The sequence below is a fragment of the Bos indicus genome, chromosome 17 (assembly GCF_029378745.1).
Source record: "Bos indicus isolate NIAB-ARS_2022 breed Sahiwal x Tharparkar chromosome 17, NIAB-ARS_B.indTharparkar_mat_pri_1.0, whole genome shotgun sequence".
In the NCBI taxonomy this organism is placed as follows: Eukaryota; Metazoa; Chordata; class Mammalia; order Artiodactyla; family Bovidae; genus Bos; species Bos indicus.
Genome location: NC_091776.1, coordinates 9,242,162 through 9,260,428, shown reverse-complemented (window position 1 = coordinate 9,260,428; position 18,267 = coordinate 9,242,162).

Here is an 18,267-nt window from a genome sequence, read left to right as displayed (position 1 = left end):
GGTTACAATTTCTTACTCTTGTCTGCCTAGGTCTAATCTGTACTATTGCAATACAGGTTCAGCCTCCTTGCACCAGATCGGAGGTGAAAGTATATAAAGGGAATATTATTAAGGTTATAAAAACAAAAACTTTAAGATGCATTAATTTGCTATTGCAAATGTTTTACCCCAATTGCAAAATGAAATCAAGTATGTTTCACCGTAATTGCTTAAGCCAGCTGAGCAACATTTTCATCCCATAGCTTGAAGTTTTATAATTTGGGATTTCTCCAAATACACTCTAGGGAAGTTGGTAAAGGCAGCTGGTGAACACAGATGTTATTTCATTAACATATTTAGCCAAATCTTGATAAATCATAATATACATTTCGTTAAACCGGGAAATTCCTTTCCTTGAGTACCTTTTCTGACTTCCAGAGATTTTCAGGGTTGGTGACCTGTATTCATGAGATTTACCTGGTTTTAGTTCTTTTTACAGTGACCACTTAAGTCCAGTCCAAATTTCATAGACCTTTGATTTGCTCCTGGGTTCTCATGCCGCTCAAGGCTGTGCCTCTGCTGTCACTGTGAGGCTGGGTGTCCCTTATATTAAGCACAGTGGGGAGGTCTAAGAGCCTGCTGTTGAACCTGTAAAGTGTGAATAAGAACATCTCTTATGTATACCAATATAGGGAGGAGCTTAATGTTTGCATGAACACATAAGTACTTGAGTAGCAGGTGACAGCTTTTTTAATTAAGCAAAAATCAAATTATAAAAATAAAATGTTTATTTTAAAATTTGAAACAACAGAGATACATGTAGATAAAAGGGGGGATCTCCCATTGTTTGTTCATTTTGTTCAAGCATTCTGTAAGTTTCTACTTTTTTGTTTGTTTTTATATTTATTTTTTTATCAGCATTCTTAGACAGAAAGGAGAGAAAATGAGGCAGAGGCAATATAGCAACTTTGTTTTTATTAATGTTTTATGATATATCTTTACCCAGGCTTTCATTTTCAAACTTCCTCTTTCTTCTGTTATAATTAATAAAGTTGGAATTTTTAAAAGGTAGTCTAAAATTTTTTTGTCCTTTAACTACAACATGTAATGTATTGAGGTTTAGTATTTCAAATTGTTTCAAATATTTCAAATTGTCCTGTGTTTTTAGAACTAATTAATTTTTTTTATTATTCCCTTCTCCTACTTTGGAAGTTGTATATTCTGTTTCCTTTCTTTTAGTGGTTTCCCTAGAAATTATAATGTGACTAATTAACACATCAAAGTCTAATGGAAAAACTTTACCTCTCTCCTAGACAATATAAATCTTAAAAAACCTCTAATTCCATTTACTCGCCTTCTGATTTGTATGATTTTGCTAGGAATTATAATTATATATTTTTATACTTCCTGATATATTACTACCATTATTGATTTTATATTGTCAAAACTCAGGTTTACTCAAAAACTTATTCATTTCTTTGCTATTTATTCTTTCTTATATCTCAGGCTTTCCATTGGGATCACTTTCCTTACACCTGAGGAATATCCTCTAGAATTTTACTACATAAGGTCTGCTAATGACTTTCTGAATTTTTGTTTATAAGGAAATTCCACTGTTTTTCCCTTTTTAAAAGTGATATTTTCTCTGCATGTAGAATTCTAGATAGACAGTTACTTGTTTTCAGCACACTGAATGTATCATTCCATTGGCTTTGGTTTCACTGAATCTGTTGAGAAACAAAATGTCAGCCTGTTCCTTTATTGAAGGAATCCTCTCCCCTCCTCTTCCGCCAAGCCCTGGTTTCTTTTTACACCATCCGTCTTTGGTGTTGTGCTGGTTTACTATTAATATAAAGTGAGATTTCTTTGATGGGGACCGATTAGGTTCCTTAAATCTGTGGATTGATGTCTCACCATTTCTGGAATATTTTCAGGCATTGTCTTCCTAAATATTGTATCTGCATCATTCTGTCCTTCCTTCCATCTGAAGCTTTGACAGAAAATTTGATAACATGCTAACTCTATGTGCAATCAGTATTAACTTTCATTTTTTCACTACTTTCTTCATATTACTTTGTAGATAGTTTTCTTCTAATCTATTTTACAGTTCTTAATTTTTTCTTCAGCTGTGTTTAGTTTGCTCACAAACATATCAGTTGCGTTCTTAAATTTAAGTACATGTATTTGTTATTTCTAAAGTATCTCTGTTTTTAGGTTTGTGGGTCATTTTTAATAGTGTTCACAGGTTAATTCTTCTCTTTAATAGGCATTTCATAATTTAGTGCTAACTATTCAAATATTTGAAAACTCATTTTGTTTTAGCTTTTCAGTTGTTTTCATAATGCCTTGATTTGATGTGTACACATAAGTTTTAATCCTGAGTTGCTTGTTTTCTCTGGGAAATTATTTACAGGAATTTTTGAGTCCCTGGATGATGACAAGCTCCTCTAAATATCTGGGGGGTAGTTTTGCTTGTTTCTGTCCTATACCTGAGAGAATTATGTCTAGGAAAACTTTAAAATGAATTTATAGTCTGAAGTCTCTGAACACACAAATGATATGGATTTGAGCTACAAATCTATATAAAAGCTCATTTAAAATTATGACATCTCAGGGAAAATGTATCCTTTTTCTTTCCTTAATATCAAAGCAAATTTTCCTGTAGCTTCCTGAAGGTGGGGAGGGAGGAATGAGCTTATTTTTTATTCATTCTCACTGTGCATTTGGCCAACTGGAGTCCCAGATTATTGGTTGGCAAGACTCTCTTATAGACTCTCTAACTTGGGTTAACCTTTGTTTTCAATCCCTACTATGCTATAAGGCTGTAAAATTGCAATTCAAGTTTTTAAGTTTAGAAAATGCCCAATGGTAAAAGTAACTTAGTTGTCTGCTAATCTTAGGATTCTCTTTTCCACTTAGCTTTTTATTAGCAATAATTTACTATTTTTGTTATATCATAAATATTTTTAATATGACATTTTCATATTTAATCCAGTATTTTTAGTTGTTTTCAGGAATATATTAATAATCAATCCTTCCAAATTCCTAAGCACCATAACATATGAAGCAGAAATCTCCATTTTTGTCTATATCAAGTATGGCTATCATTCAGTCATATGGAGACTTTGAGACTCCATATGTGGAATCATATGGAGACTCTTTCTTTGTTACTAATAATGATTGGGTTATATACCATTTTATTTGTAGGTGCCATCATTTCAACTGCATTATAAATGCCTTAAGACAACTTTGTTGTGATCTGCAGGGTTCCCAAATAATGGGATTACATTACTGGTCCCCAGAATATATTGGCTGATTGAAAGACTAGGGTACACTTTCTTCATTCAAGGAATATTCTGTTTTTTTATCCATCAGTATGGCAGCACTGATCCGCTGGCAGTAAGTCATGCTCTTTAAGTTCTTTTCTCCATCAATACTGATTAATTTATGCTGATCTATCTCTACTCTCTGAGCAGGAATATTTGTCTCCAGGGCCTTGAATTCATGAAGACAGAGGAGGCTAGGAAATACACAGGCAGACTTCTTCCAAGTGTGTGTGATATAGCAATGACAGAGATGGTTAATTTTCTTCCAATATCTACTTCTGCGTTTCTCCCATTATAATAAGATTGTTTTAGCTAGATACATGACTTTCTAGACTTCTTCCAAGTGTGTGTGATATAGCAATGACAGAGATGGTTAATTTTCTTCCAATATCTACTTCTGCGTTTCTCCCATTATAATAAGATTGTTTTAGCTAGATACATGACTTTCTAGGGCTTCCCTGGTGGCTCAGATGGTAAAGAATCTGCCAGTAATACAGGAGACTGGGCTTTGATCCCTGGGTGGGAAGATTCCCTGGACAAGGGAATGGCTATCCACTCCAGTATTCTTGCCTGGAGAATTCCATGGACAGAGGAGCGCGGTGGGGTCACAGTCAGACATGACTGAGTGACTAACACTTTCACTTACATTTTCCTAGAATAATAGAATATACTGGCCAGCTTTCTTTGTAGGAAGCATGACATATAACTATGTTCTGGTCGAAGGGGTGTAAAAAGAAATACCTGTGATGGCTTCCGGGACCCTTCCATATGAGACAATTGGCATGGACTCAATGAGCCTTCTTATCTCTTTTCCCTAACATGCTGCCTGTACTTTATATGATGGCTGTAATTCCATCTCAGTCCATGAGTGAAGACCATGACCAAAGGATGACAGAGTGGAAAGGTAGAAGGAATCTGGGTCCCTCTGGGCTTTGTGGAATAAGGCTGCCTCACCATCCCTCTGAAATGTTTACCTCTTTTTCCCTGAGAGACAAATTAACTTCTAGTTTATTTAAACCATTATTAGTTTAGGTTTCTGTTATTCACATCTGAACACTATCCGAACTAACCTAGTGAGTAACCATTTAATAAGAGAAATGATGTAGTCAGGGGTTTGTTTATAAATATCTGGGATCCATGACATAACATCTAGTTACACTAATTAATGGCTTTTGTCAATCCTTAGAGGTGGGATTGGATAGTAAATAGCATAACCTAAATATATGATATCTATTTTATGTGGTGTGCTGCAAATCATGGGGTCGCAAAGAGTTGGACACAACTGAGCAACTGAATTGAACTGAACTGAACTTCATAGCTTTCAATACGTTTCGAGTTCCACTTTTCTATAATGTCTATACCAGGGCTTAGAATTGGTAGGTTTTTCAACTCATTGGAAGATAGACTGAATGGCAAAATTCCTATTGATTCCAGAAAAAGATAACCTCCAAATGATTCACTTATGGAAACAGAAGCAAAAGAAGTAAGTAAAATAAAAGCAAATGGAAGCAGTCACCACACATCATAACCAAGGTGGTTTATTTCCAGGTTTGCCACTATTTTTCAACATTAGGAAACTTTCCAGTGTGATTCATCCTATCAGTAAATTAAAAGTGTGTGTATGAAGGAAATCAATCAGAAGATACTGAAAAATTGTTCCTACTGGTAAAATCCCTTAGCGATATAGAAACAAAATCTTTTAACCATAAATAGTGTATTTCTAGAAGACGTAAAGCATCAGATCAGATCAGTCGCTCAGTCATGTCCGACTCTTTGCGACCTTGACTAGACGAACCTTTGTTGGCAAAGTAATGTCTCTGCTTTTGAGCATGCTATCTAGGTTGGTCGTAACTTTCCTTCCCAGGAGTAAACGTCTTTTAATTTCATGGCTGCAGTCACCATCTGCAGTGATTTTGGAGCCAAGAAAAACAAAGTCTGACACTGTTTCCCCATCTATTTCCCATGAAGTGGTGGGACCGGATGCCATGATCTTCGTTTTCTGAATGTTGAGCTGACGTAAAGCATAGGCTTTACTTAATGGTAAAATACTCACATCAGAGCCAAGCGTGAGGTAAAATATTCACTAAAACTGGTAGCACTCCACATTAGATGAGAAATCCTGTTCAATTCAATTAATTAAGAATTTTATATTATGTAGAAATCATATACATTTATCTTTTATCATACTATTTATAGTATACAATGGATATATTATTTCATAGTACTTATATAATACATGATTATATAAATAATACACAAATATTTCTCTATATATAATATCAAATATATATAATAAATATAAATGTAATACTCTTGATGCAAAAGAAATTACTAGACCATGGGGACTCTAACAGAATCTCCAAATAATGCATATAAACATAAGAATTTAATATATATAATAAAGGTGAGTTTGAGGAATGCCTTCCTAAATAAGGCAGAAAATCTAGAATCTAAAAAGGAAAAATAACAGAGATTTGATTTTTATAAGCCCAAAGAAATCGACAAAAAAAAAACCTGAGTATGTTAAAGGGTAAACAAATTTAAAAGGCAAGAAGTAGATTAGAATAAAAAATGTATGTAAGTGCATATAATAAAAATATTGCTTTAGCAAAAACCTGTATATATGTATATATAAAAAAATTTTTAAAAAGCCAATAAAAATTTAAATTGCCCAATAAAAAGACAGGCAAAGCCTATGAAATAAAAATAAGTGAATGAACTTTTGAAATAACACTAACTCTGCTATAAAAATCAAGGAAATGAAATTAGAACTATTGTGATATACATATATTGCCCCCAAATAAGAGAAGGGTAAAAAAAGGCTTGGTGAATTAGTCAGGAAATGCTGACTGAAAACACTCTTTGTTGGGAAATAAATTGGTTAAGCCTCTTTGAAGGTCCTTTGAACATTTTTATCAAAATTAAAAAATAAATTTAACATGAGCCAAATTTTAACCTTTATACATATAGGGACAGACTTATCTACTTAGATAATCACCTAATCAAAGTTTGCAATTAAGAATAATTGAGATTTTCCTAAATGTAATTTAATAGTGGAATGGTTAATATCCCAGAAAGTCAAAGTTTTTACCTGAGAAACAACACAAACTTAAATTGGGAATTACTAAAATTCAGTGTGACACTGTTGAGACCTTTCTAATTCATGGTGAAAGAGAAGTGAAGAACTTTAAAAAAGGAAACATTTTTTTGGTTATTTGATCTTAGAGGAAGGCAAAACATTTCTTCTTTTATGAAGAAATAAATGTATTGATGTCCTTTGGGAAGGACATATGATCTATGAGAGGCAGTGAGAGAAGAGCCTAGGGAAAGTGAAAGGGGATATTTACTTGGTAACCTACATATTTTTGTCTTATTTGAATTTCCTTAAAAAACTACACCCTTGTGGCAGAAAGTGACAGGAGCTAAAAAGCCTCTTGATGAAAGTGAAAGTGGAGAATGAAAAAGTTGGCTTAAAGCTCAACATTCAGAAAATGAAGATCATGGCATCTGGTTTCATCACTTCATGGGAAATAGATGGGGAAACAGTGTCAGACTTTATTTTTGGGGTTCCAAAATCACTGCAGATGGTGACTGTAGCCAGGAAATTAAAAGACGCTTATTCCTTGGAAGGAAAGTTATGGCCAACCTAGATAGCATATTCAAAAGCAGAGACATTACTTTGCCAACAAAGGTCCATTTAGTCAAGGCTATGGTTTTTCCAGTGCTCATGTATGGATGTGAGAGTTGGACTGTGAAGAAAGCTGAGTGGCGAAGAATTAATGCTTTTGAACTGTGGTGTTAGAAAAGACTCTTGAGAGTCCCTTGGACTGCAAGGAGGTCCAACCAGTCCATTCTAAAGGAGATCAGTCCTGGGTGTTCATTGGAAGGACTGATGCTAAAGCTGAAACTCCAATACTTTGGCCACCTCATGCGAAGAGTTGACTCAGTGGAAAAGACTCTGATGCTGGGAGGGACTGGGGCCAGAGGAAAAGGTTGGGGGCAGGAGGAGAAGGGGACAACAGAGGATGAGATGGCTGGATGGCATCACCGACTTAATAGACATGAGTTTGAGTGAACTCTGGGAGCTGGTGATGGACAGGGAGGCCTGGCGTGCTGCTATTCATAGGGTCGCAGAGTCGGACACAACTAAGCAACTGAACTGAACTGAACTGAATGGATTTTAAAACAATTACAAAGACCCAAGATTCTTCTTTCTAGTTGGGGTTACTCCTGTATGAAATGCTTCGTTTGCAAGTCCTATAACATTCCACATAGCCATTTTAAGGAAACCCCGATTGATCATTAGGAATTAAGTATACATACAAAATAGTTCTGCAGGGATAAAAATGGTATAAAATTTTAGCTATTGTTACAATACATGTATATTGTTATAATAAATGTATATGTGGACAGTGGTTTCACATACGGTAGGTATATACGTTCTAACAATGCCATTTGTTTGGAAGTAAATACAATTTTTAGATAGTGAAGACTTGGGCATAGAGAGTGCATTTCTATTTCTTTTGAGATAATCTTAAAGAGCTTGAAAATTAGAGAAGAAAAAATTCAGTGAAAATTGGTACTGGAGTTGTTTCTAGAGCGTTTCATGTTCTGCTAGCTCTAAAAATCCCCTTTCACCTATTACCTGTTCCATGTGTTTTCATGGGTTAGGAAGAGGTGACTTCATCGAGTCCTTCTCAAGGAATCCTGTATCTTACTTGTAGCCACTGGAATGCCTATCATGCTTTCACTACTTAGTAGAAGCACATATTTGTCACATGAATAGGAATGATGGTGATTTTTTAATTTTGACATCATCAATATCCTAGAAAGTCAAGTTTTTCATTTGAGAAATAATGCAGAATTAAATTGGGAATTGATAATACCCAGTGTGATACTGTTGAGACCTCTCTAATTTATGATGAAAGAGAGGTGAACAACTTTAAAATAAGGGAAAATGTTCTAGGTTATTTGACGTTAAGTAAATGTGAAAGTGTTAGTCACTCAGTTGTGTTTGACTCTTCACAACCCCAAGGACTGCAGCCCACCAGGCTCCTCTGTCCATGGGATTCTCCAGGCAGGAATACTGGAGTGAGTAGCCATTCCCTTCTCCAGGGTATTATCTCAACCCAGGGATCAAACCCTGGTCTCCCTCAATGCAGCCAGATTCTTTATCATCTGAGTCACCAGTGAAGTCCTTCCTATTTGATATCAGAGGAAGGCAAAACGTTTCTCCTTTTATGGTTGGAGAAAACGAATGAAACAAGTGTACCAATTATATTTTCATTAGTTATTGCTGACATATTCAACTTCATATTGATTCTATTTACGAAACCTGATTTTCTCTTTTGTGACTCAATTAAAAGCTCTGCCAGTGGACTGTGGGTCAAGCAACAGAGTGAGAGACAAGTTAGTGTGCAGAGTGCTTATCAACTGCAGAAGACCTAAATTTTCAAAGTACTGTTGAAATGCCAAGATCTATGGAAACTGCAGCCAGAGAGGCGGCACTAAAGTTTACTGTAAAGTCCCAAGGTAGGAAGAGGTTCACTGAGGAAAGGCCTCAATAAAGTAGAGGAAACTGAAAGCTTAGCAAGCAAAAACGCACATCTGGGTAATATGATTAATCTGGGATTTCAGAGGACGAGTGTGTGAAAGAATGAAATGCAGCCTTAGAGAAGAAACCAAGAGCAAGGGACGTCATGAAGCAAAAGTTCTGCTCTTACTTTGTGTCTTGTTTCATTTCTTGGTACATCAAGAGCAACCTTCTGTTCTGGTTCTATCTACAGCTCTTTCTACTACATCCAGTTCCTATTTTTTTCTTGGGAAGAGGAAGCCTTTTCTCGAAAACAGCACTAAAGCAAGTCAACAATATAATCTCTAAGGATAGAAACATGAGGGGTAGTAAGGAGCTTGGTAATTAAACATGTTGATCAGCCAAGAGTGGTAAGTGATTAGCCAGAGTATATTTGGAGATAGAATGTGGTTAAGAAAACTTCTTTTCTGGAATTGGGTGAAATACAACTTTAAAAGCCACATCAACCAATATCAGACTAAATTGGAATTGTATACTAATTGAAATGCAAGTATTTCTGGTGCTGATTCTACGTATGCAGAAGTGATTTTCCTTATTGAGAATAATGGCTGCTTAAATAATCATCTGTGCTTCTATTTGGATAGTTTGATTGTTAGGAAGCCATTAAAGATATCCCTGGCTATGTTCGATGTAAAGCTTGGGTTCAGATTATATTTGGCATTCTCTTTTGACAATCTTTGTCAAAAGCATTTCTTCCACCTTAATTTCCATTGTGGGTGTTTGAACCTAATTACTTAGTTAATTCATTAATAGGTTCATCGTAAATTTACTGAGAGTACATTCTGTACCAGACACTATGCTGTGGCTAGAGTGGTGAATAAGGTAATAATGGTTTCTGTCATTATAGAGTTTTCAACTGAGTGGATTTTAGTAGAACAGGACAATGTCCCCTTATCGGGATTTTTAGATAAATTTTTATACTCTGTATAAAATTAATGCACAGACTTAATGCAAAGTATAGGAAAAGATAAGAATGCACAGGATAGACGAAAAAATGGTATCTCTTACTCCCATATCTTACAGATAACAACTGCTAAAGTTCTGATATACTGCTTTTGTATTATTTTTCTAAGATGTGGAGATCTGTGTATCAATGCCTTTATACTTTTACCTATTTGTCATCTATTAATCTTTCTATCCCTCAACATGAATATACAGGTGCCTGAGCACACACAGACACATATACAACCATTTTGTTAACTGAATAAAATTAAAAGACTACAAAGAGTATTCTTTGCTTAGTAAACATTTTATATAAATTTAAATTATAAGGGCTGCCCTTGTGGCTTAGCTAGAAAAGAAACTGCCTGCAATGCGAGAGACCTGGGTTCGATCCCTGGGTTGGGTAGATCCCTAGAGAAGGGAACAGCTACCCACTCCAGTATTCTGGCCTAGAGAATTCCATGGACTGTATAGTCCATGGGGTTGCAAAGAGTTGGACACGACTGAGCAACTTTCATTTTCAAACTATAATAATGTATTTCTTTTTGAAAAAAGATTCACATTCAGCTTCTAAAAATGCTTGGGGCTGGTGCACTGGGACGACCCAGAGAGATGGTATGGGGAGGGAGGAGGGAGGTGGGTTCAGGATGGGGAACACATGTACACCTGTGGCGGATTCATTTTGATATATGGCAAAACCAATACAATGTTGCAAAGTTAAAAAATAAAATTAAATTAAAAAAAAATAAAAATGAGTAATCTAAATAAAAACTTCAATTGTCCACTGAAATCAAATCTTTCTACATTCAACCTATTTTTTTCTCTTTATCTTTCTTTGTTGAACTATAATTGACATACATTAGTTTCAGATGTACAACATAATGATTTGACATTTGTATAAGGATATTCATACCTAGTAGTTCTCAACCTGTAAGCTTTAGGCTCTATAGAGAGGTTTCTAAGAATAACATATGCATGGGGTTCACCTCAGACATTCTGATTAACCTGGGCTAGAGAGGGGGCCTGGCAACAGTGTTTCTTGAAGTTGCCTACATGATTCCAAGGTGCAGCCAGAGTTTTAAAAAGTCCCACTACCCAGGCTGTACCCTAGATATCCCACATCAGGTAAATCAGAATCTTTGGATGAAGCCCAGACACACGTTTTTTTTTTGTTGTTGTTTTTTTATTAAAAGTGCTCAGGTGATTCCTATGTTCCCTGGTGATTCCTATGTTACTCAAAATTGAAAACCAATGGTTGAGAACCACCAAGTTGCTTGACTTAAGGCTTAAGCATGTCAACTGGTCTTTTTCAAAAAAACATTCTTCCTGAACCAAAATCAGTTCGAGATAATCACTGTAATAAACCAGTAAAGAATTCTAAGCTTTATCCACTCTGATAGTACCTTATTCAAGGAATTTCTCCTCAATTTTTCTATAAATGCAAAAGAAGCAGAAGAAAGATATGGAAATCACAAGAGAAATATTTCAAAATACTTTTAGCACAGTAATCCATACCATGCTGCTGTATCAGGCTCTAATTCACAGTGAAGAACAAAACTGAAAGCAGAATTGATTTTGGTTGAGGCTATAATGTTAAGGGGAGCACAGCTTACAAGGTAATCATAGCATCTTCCAGTGAATTCTAGGGCAACAAATATAATAATTAAAGTAATTTTCCCGTGACTCTTTAACAGTTCAAGATGCCAATGTAAACCATATTCTTATATCAGTTTCAAAGAATGCTAGAAAATACATTAAAAATAGTGAATTTAAGAGAATTTCTGCTCAGAGACCAACTAAAACATATAGTTAAATTGCACATATTTTATGTATAAGATATATATCTTCTGTATTTATTTAAATTTTTTTCAAATATTCTAATGATCACGTGAAAAAGACATCCCCCCCTCCCATCTTTTTTTTTTTCATTACTTACCCTAAGGAAAGAAGGCCCCAGGAATCAAACTCCACACTTTTCACAATTACAAATGGCAACTAATGGGAGAAATCTGGGATACTACACTTCTTTAGGCTTCCACACACGTCTGTTTGAAACACTTAAAACAGACACAAAATTTGTATTAACAGCACTGTGGCATTTCTCTGCCACATCACTTTTAGTACCCATATTAAACAAGCACAGCAAAATTCATATTTACCACATAGACAAATGTATATCTTTCAGTTCAATATATATCTATCTGACTTTCAGTTCAGTATATATTTGCATTATAGCTCCATTACGGGCTTCAGGAGTGGCTCAGTGGTAAAAGAATCCACCTGCAATGCAGGCAGGCGACAGAGAGGAGACCAGGACTAGATCCTTGGGTGGTGACTATCTCTTGGAGAAGGAAACAGCAACCCAATCCCAGTATTCTTGCCCAGAGAATTCCATGGACAGAGGAACCTGACGGGCTATATATAGTCTATGGGGTGGTAAAAGAGACAGCACTTAGGGACTAAAGAACAACAATAACAAGTTTATTGCTCAAGAAGTTCCATTCAGCAGAAGAAAAATACGGAAGAATTAAATCTATGAGTTTTGCCTTTCACCATGTGACTGCTACTCTTCACCGGAAAAAAGTCAGCTGTTCCAAGAGAGTCACTTCACACCTGCACTGGGCCTCCCGGAAGGTGAAAGCGAAGTGGAGGCAGCCAATCAGCGGCCAAAGAGGGCGAGCTCCAGCTCCGCCACAGCCACTCGAGCAGGCGCAGAACTTGGGGTGAGCAGGCTGCAAGTCCTGCCTGGCTGGAGAGCCATCATATCCGCACAGCCATCCAGACCAGAGGCATCGTCCAGCCTGTAAGGGCGCAGGGCCCTGAAGCTCAGCCTTGTGTCAGCCTCCCGAGGCTCTCCTCCTGCCCTGGTGCTCTCCGACCATCCGTCCAACCTGTTTCTGACCCATGTGACCCAAGGGCCCACAGGAGGAAGGTGAGCTTGATTTTTCTTAACCAAACTTCACTCCTTTGCCTGCTCTTGGATTCCCCATTATTTGAACAAGGGAGGGTACATGAGAGGAAAAGAGACAAAGTCTTCAGTTCAGTTGCTCAGTTTTTTCTGACTCTTTGAGACCCCATGGCCTGCAGCATGCCAGGCTTCCCTGTCTGTCACCAACTCCTGGAGTTTGCACAGACTCATGTCCGTCGAGTCAGTGATGCCATTCAACCATCTCATCCTCTGTCGTCCCCTTTTCCTCTCGCCTTCAATCTTTCCCAGCATCAGGGTCTTTTCAAATGAGTCTGTTCTTCGCACCAGGTGGCCAAAGTATTGGAGTTTCAGCTTCAACAACAGTCCTTCCAATGAATATTCAGGACTGATTTCCTTTAGGATGGACCTGTTTGATTTCCTTGCAGTCCAAGGGACTCTCAAGAGTCTTCTCCAACACCACAGTTCAAAAGCATCAATTCTTTGGTGCTCAACTTTCTTTATAGTCCAACTCTCACATCCATACATGACTATGGGAAAAACCATATCCTTGACTAGACCGACCTTTGTTGGAAAAGTAATATCTCTGCTTTTTTTGTCTGGTGGTTCTATGGTGGGATTAATGGCGACCTCCTCCAAGAGGGCTTATGCCATGCCCAGGTCTGCTGCACCCAGAGCCCCTGCCCCTGCGGCAGGCCACTGCTGAGTCGTCCCTTCCCAGGAGACACTCAAACACAGTTTGGCTCAGTGTCTGTGGGGTCTCTGGGTCCTGGTGTGCATAAGGTTTGTTTGAGCTCTCTGGCAGGTAAGGGTTTGATTCTAAATGCGATTTCACCCCTCCTACCATCTTGCTGGGGCTTCTCCTTTGCCCTTGGGATCTTGGCAGGATCCAACATACTCCAGTTGACAGTCGCTCAGCTGTGAATTGTAGTTTTGGAGTTCTTGCAGGAGAAGGGTGTGCATGTCCTACGCCACCGTATTTCTGGGATGGCTTAAGACTAAGACAATGTCTTAGCACTGTTTTTTATTTTTAAGAGTCAGTTTGCGTTGTATGTGGAGAAGGCAATGGCACCCCACTCCAGTACTCTTGCCTGGAAAATCCCATGGATGGAGGAGCCTGGTAGGCTGCAGTCCATGGGGTCCCGACGAGTCGGATGCGACTGAGCGACTTTACTTTCACTTTTCACTTTCATGCGTTGGAGAAGGAAATGGCAACCCACACCAGTGTTCTTGCCTGGAGAATCTCAGGGACGGGGGAACCTGGTGGGCTGCCATCTATGGGGTCGCACAGAGTTGGACACAACTGAAGTGAGTTAGCAGCAGCAGCGGCAGCGTTGCATGCACACGCACACACACAGAGTTGTGCTCCATCTAGACTGTTTCCTCAAACAGATGTTTCTCTAACTTCTTCACATGTCCTTCCTTACCGCACCAAGAGCTCTCACTGTCTCTCGGATGGGGCACATCCTTCATTCCACTTAGCCCTCTGGAATCTTGAGCATGCTGGCCTAGCTATGAAGTTGAAGTACCAGCTGCTCCTTACAACTGTCCTTGATCCTTACCTTACTAACTCAGATGGCTCCAGCCCATTGCCTGCTGTCAGACTGAGCAGCAGTTTGCGGTCTCCCCAGATTCCAAGAGCCTCTGTCAGGACTTTCACTTAATTTCAGTTTATTTCGGGCTTGGGGCACATGAGTGATGCCAGTGTCTCCATTTTGTGGCTGTTCTATTCCTCTATGAATGTTTCTTTTTGGAGCCTTTGAGAGAGGGTTTGAAGGGAAGGGAAAATGCCACTACACTCTCTGTGAATTTGCCTAATCCTCTCTCTTAAAGGGGCTCTTTTATCCACTTTTGCACTTTAGACTTCACTTAAGTAGGTTAGAGGTTGTGGTGGGGGTTGATAGTGAGCTTCTGGACCTGTTCTTCTCTTTTCACCCAGCCTCCATAGATGGGTCCAGCATCTTTCTTTAGAATGTGCAGTTATTTATAACCCATTGTTCTCAGTTTTGGAGCTTCAGCCAAAATTCTAAGACAACAGGAAGAGTCCTATTGAAATTCTTATTTTATATATGTGTATACGACACTCACACACACACACAACACAGTCGATTTCACATGGCTTGTCCAGTGCTTTCTTACTTTTCTAAACTTATAATTACATCATGTGCTTTTCATCTTGTCATTGCATCTCTTTGGAAGTGTTTCATATTATTTCATCTAATAAAAGTGTCATAATTTATTTCCCTTTTTAATTGTTTAAAATATTGTTTTTTTTCCTATTTGATTATAGCAGTAATACTCATTAAAGATATTTATAAAATACAGAAAAGTACCAAGAAGACAACAATGTCATTTGTAATTGCTTGAAAAAGAACTGCCTATATTTTTATATGTTCCCTTCTAGGTTTTCTCCCTCTGCATATATATAATTAGTTATATGGGTACATAGAAGTAGCTGTATCTCTGTGTGTATGTGTGTGTGTGTGTGTGTATATATATATATATATATATGCATATCTATCTATATGCATTTTTAATCTCAACACATCATACATCTACATTTAAAAATGAATGAGGTTTCTACTGTATACAGTTTTATATCCTGTTTTCACTTTCAATTATATTTTACTCTTTCTTCATATTTGGAGTATTTTAAAAACCTAACTTTTTATTACCATAAAATCACATGCATCAATAATAGAGAATTTAGAAAATATAGATTAGCCAAAAAGAAAGTAGTCATAATAATAATAACTTTTGTTATTTAACCATTCTGAATCTGTCAAACAGCTTTTAGATAGGAAAAGGAGCTCATAGTAATATGACTAGTCAGATCTCACTAGCGCTTCTGTGGAGTTTTCTCTCTGGTCCCCACCCTCTCTGGTTATTTGTGGGCACTCCTCGCGTTTCAATGCTAGCCATTCTGCTGCTGCCGCTGTGTGCATCTGTGGGTCGGTAGCCACTGTATGTGGATGAGAGCATCTGGGAGGCTGTGGCCGGAGCCCCTGGTGGGTGGGGTGTGCTGTCAGCTAGCATGCTTTAGGCTCTGGAACCATGACTTTCTGCCCACCTGGGAGCTCAATCCAGGTTGTTTTCAGTGAGCTCCCTCCCTCCCTCGGATTCTCTCCAGGGCCCTCATAGCTCTGCCCTAAAATCTGTCCTTGTACTATCGTTCTTCCATCTCCCATGGTCTGAGAGTTTTGTCTGCATATATACGGAATTTAATTGTAGATATAATTCAAAAACGTACTCCTCCCCAGGGACTGCAGCAGCCCCGCTATAATTCATTAGAGTTGTTAGCAGGGAAGTTGACACTGGCGGTATGTGGTTACACACACATGCATACACTTTTATAATTATGAGATAATTTTGATAAAATGCATGAAATTGTATACGATGTGCTTTTCTTGGTGTGTTTATCATGAAATCCTTTATGTATTTAAATATTTTTTATCTGTATATGTCTGTGTACATGGTGGTTTCAAAGATGGGTCTATGGATACTCCAACACTCCTAGTCAAGAGGTGCAGCTTAATTACCCTAAACTTTCAATGCTGTTGATCTCAGTGACGTGCTCCTAGTGGTAGGACATCAGTTATAATGTTAGACTATAACAAACTGTGCGTCTATCTCAAGCTCACCCCTCCACCGATCTCTTGAGTCTGACTTGAAGAAACTGGAGAGAAAAAAAAATGATTACTGTTTTAAGCTGCTTGCTGCTGCTGCTAAGTTGCCTCAGTCGTGTCCGACTCTGTGCAACCCCATAGACGGCAGTCCACCAGGCTCCCCCGTCCCTGGGATTCTCCAGGCAAGAACACTGGAGTGGGTTGCCATTTCCTTCTCAAATATTAATAACCTCAGATATGCAGATAACACCACCCTTATGGCAGAAAGTGAAGAGGAACTAAAAAGCCTCTTGATGAAAGTGAAAGTGGAGAGTGAAAAAGTTGGCTTAAAGCTCAACATTCAGAAAACGAAGATTATGGCATCTGGTCCCATCATTCCATGGGAAATAGATGGGGAAACAGTGGAAACAGTGTCAGACTTTCTTTTTGGGGGCTCCAAAATCACTGCAGATGGTGACTGCAGCCATGAAATTAAAAGACACTTTACTCCTTGGAAGGAAAGTTATGACCAACCTAGATAGCATATTCGAAAGCAGAGACATTCCTTTGCCAACAAAGGTCCGTCTAGTCAAGGCTATGGTTTTACCTGTGGTCATGTATGGATGTGAGAATTGGACTGTGAAGAAAGCTGAGCGCCAAAGAACTGATGCTTTTGAAGTGTGGTGTTGGAGAAGACTCTTGAGAGTCCCTTGGACTGCAAGGAGATCCAACCAGTCCATTCTGAAGGAGATCAGCCCTGGGTTTTCTTTGGAAGGAATGATGCTAAAGCTGAAACTCCAGTACTTTGGCCACCTCATGAGAAGAGTTGACTCATTGGAAAAGACTCTGATGCTGGGAGGGATTGGGGGCAGGAGGAGAAGGGGACAACAGAGGATGAGATGACTGGATGGCATCACTGACTCGATGGACGTGAGTCTGAGTGAACTCTGGGAGTTGGTGATAGACAGGGAGGCCTGGAGTGCTGTGATTCATGGGGTTGCAAAGAGTGGGACATGACTGAAGGACTGAACTGAACTGAAGGGTAGGAAAGAAGAGAGAACTTAAATATACAAACACAGGAGAGGAAACAACACATTGTTGCAGTCCTCTTTGTAACTGGTCATGAGACTGAAAGTTAGCAATTAAGACTTTTCTCTTCCACTGTTCATTTCAGGTGTCTTTTAAAAAATTTAGCCAATATCTTAGATGTTCAAGGTTCTTTACCTGGTGTGGTGTCTCAAATCTTCCTTCTTGAGATATCTGAGCTTTTGTTTGCTTTTCCTACATAGATGCAACGGTCTTCCAATTCATTTCTTCAATGAGCAAATCAGACCAGGAAACGCTCCAGGGCATTCTTTGAGTTCTGTCAATATTTCTTACTTTTCCTGTTTGCGCAGCAGCAGTTCTAATCCCGCTTGACAATCAAGATCAATATCAAAAGTCAACACTGTAATTCCCTTTATTGCCTGTTTACTTAGTGCATGAAGAGCTTGAATTGGTGGGCTGGTATTGTCAGCTTACCGATTAATGACTCCATTCTTGTATCTTCTGAAGCATTCCAACCTACCTCTCCATGATAGCTGAGGCAAAAATAAAAGTGTGCACGTTCAGTTGTACCTGACTCTTTTGTTACGCCTATAGACTGTAGACCTCCAGGCTCCTCTGTCAATGGGATTTTTTTTCAGACAAGAATACTGGAGTGGGTTGCCATTTTGCCCTCCAGGGGATCTTCCCCACCTAGGGATTGAACCCATATCTCCTGCATTGGCAGGCAGATTCTTTACCACTGAGCCACCTGATAAGAGAGAAAAATCCAAGTAGAAATTAGTAATGGGGCTCCAAAGCTCATTTGTGCTTTCAGAACCTAATCAAATCTAGTTCTATACATCCATTTCC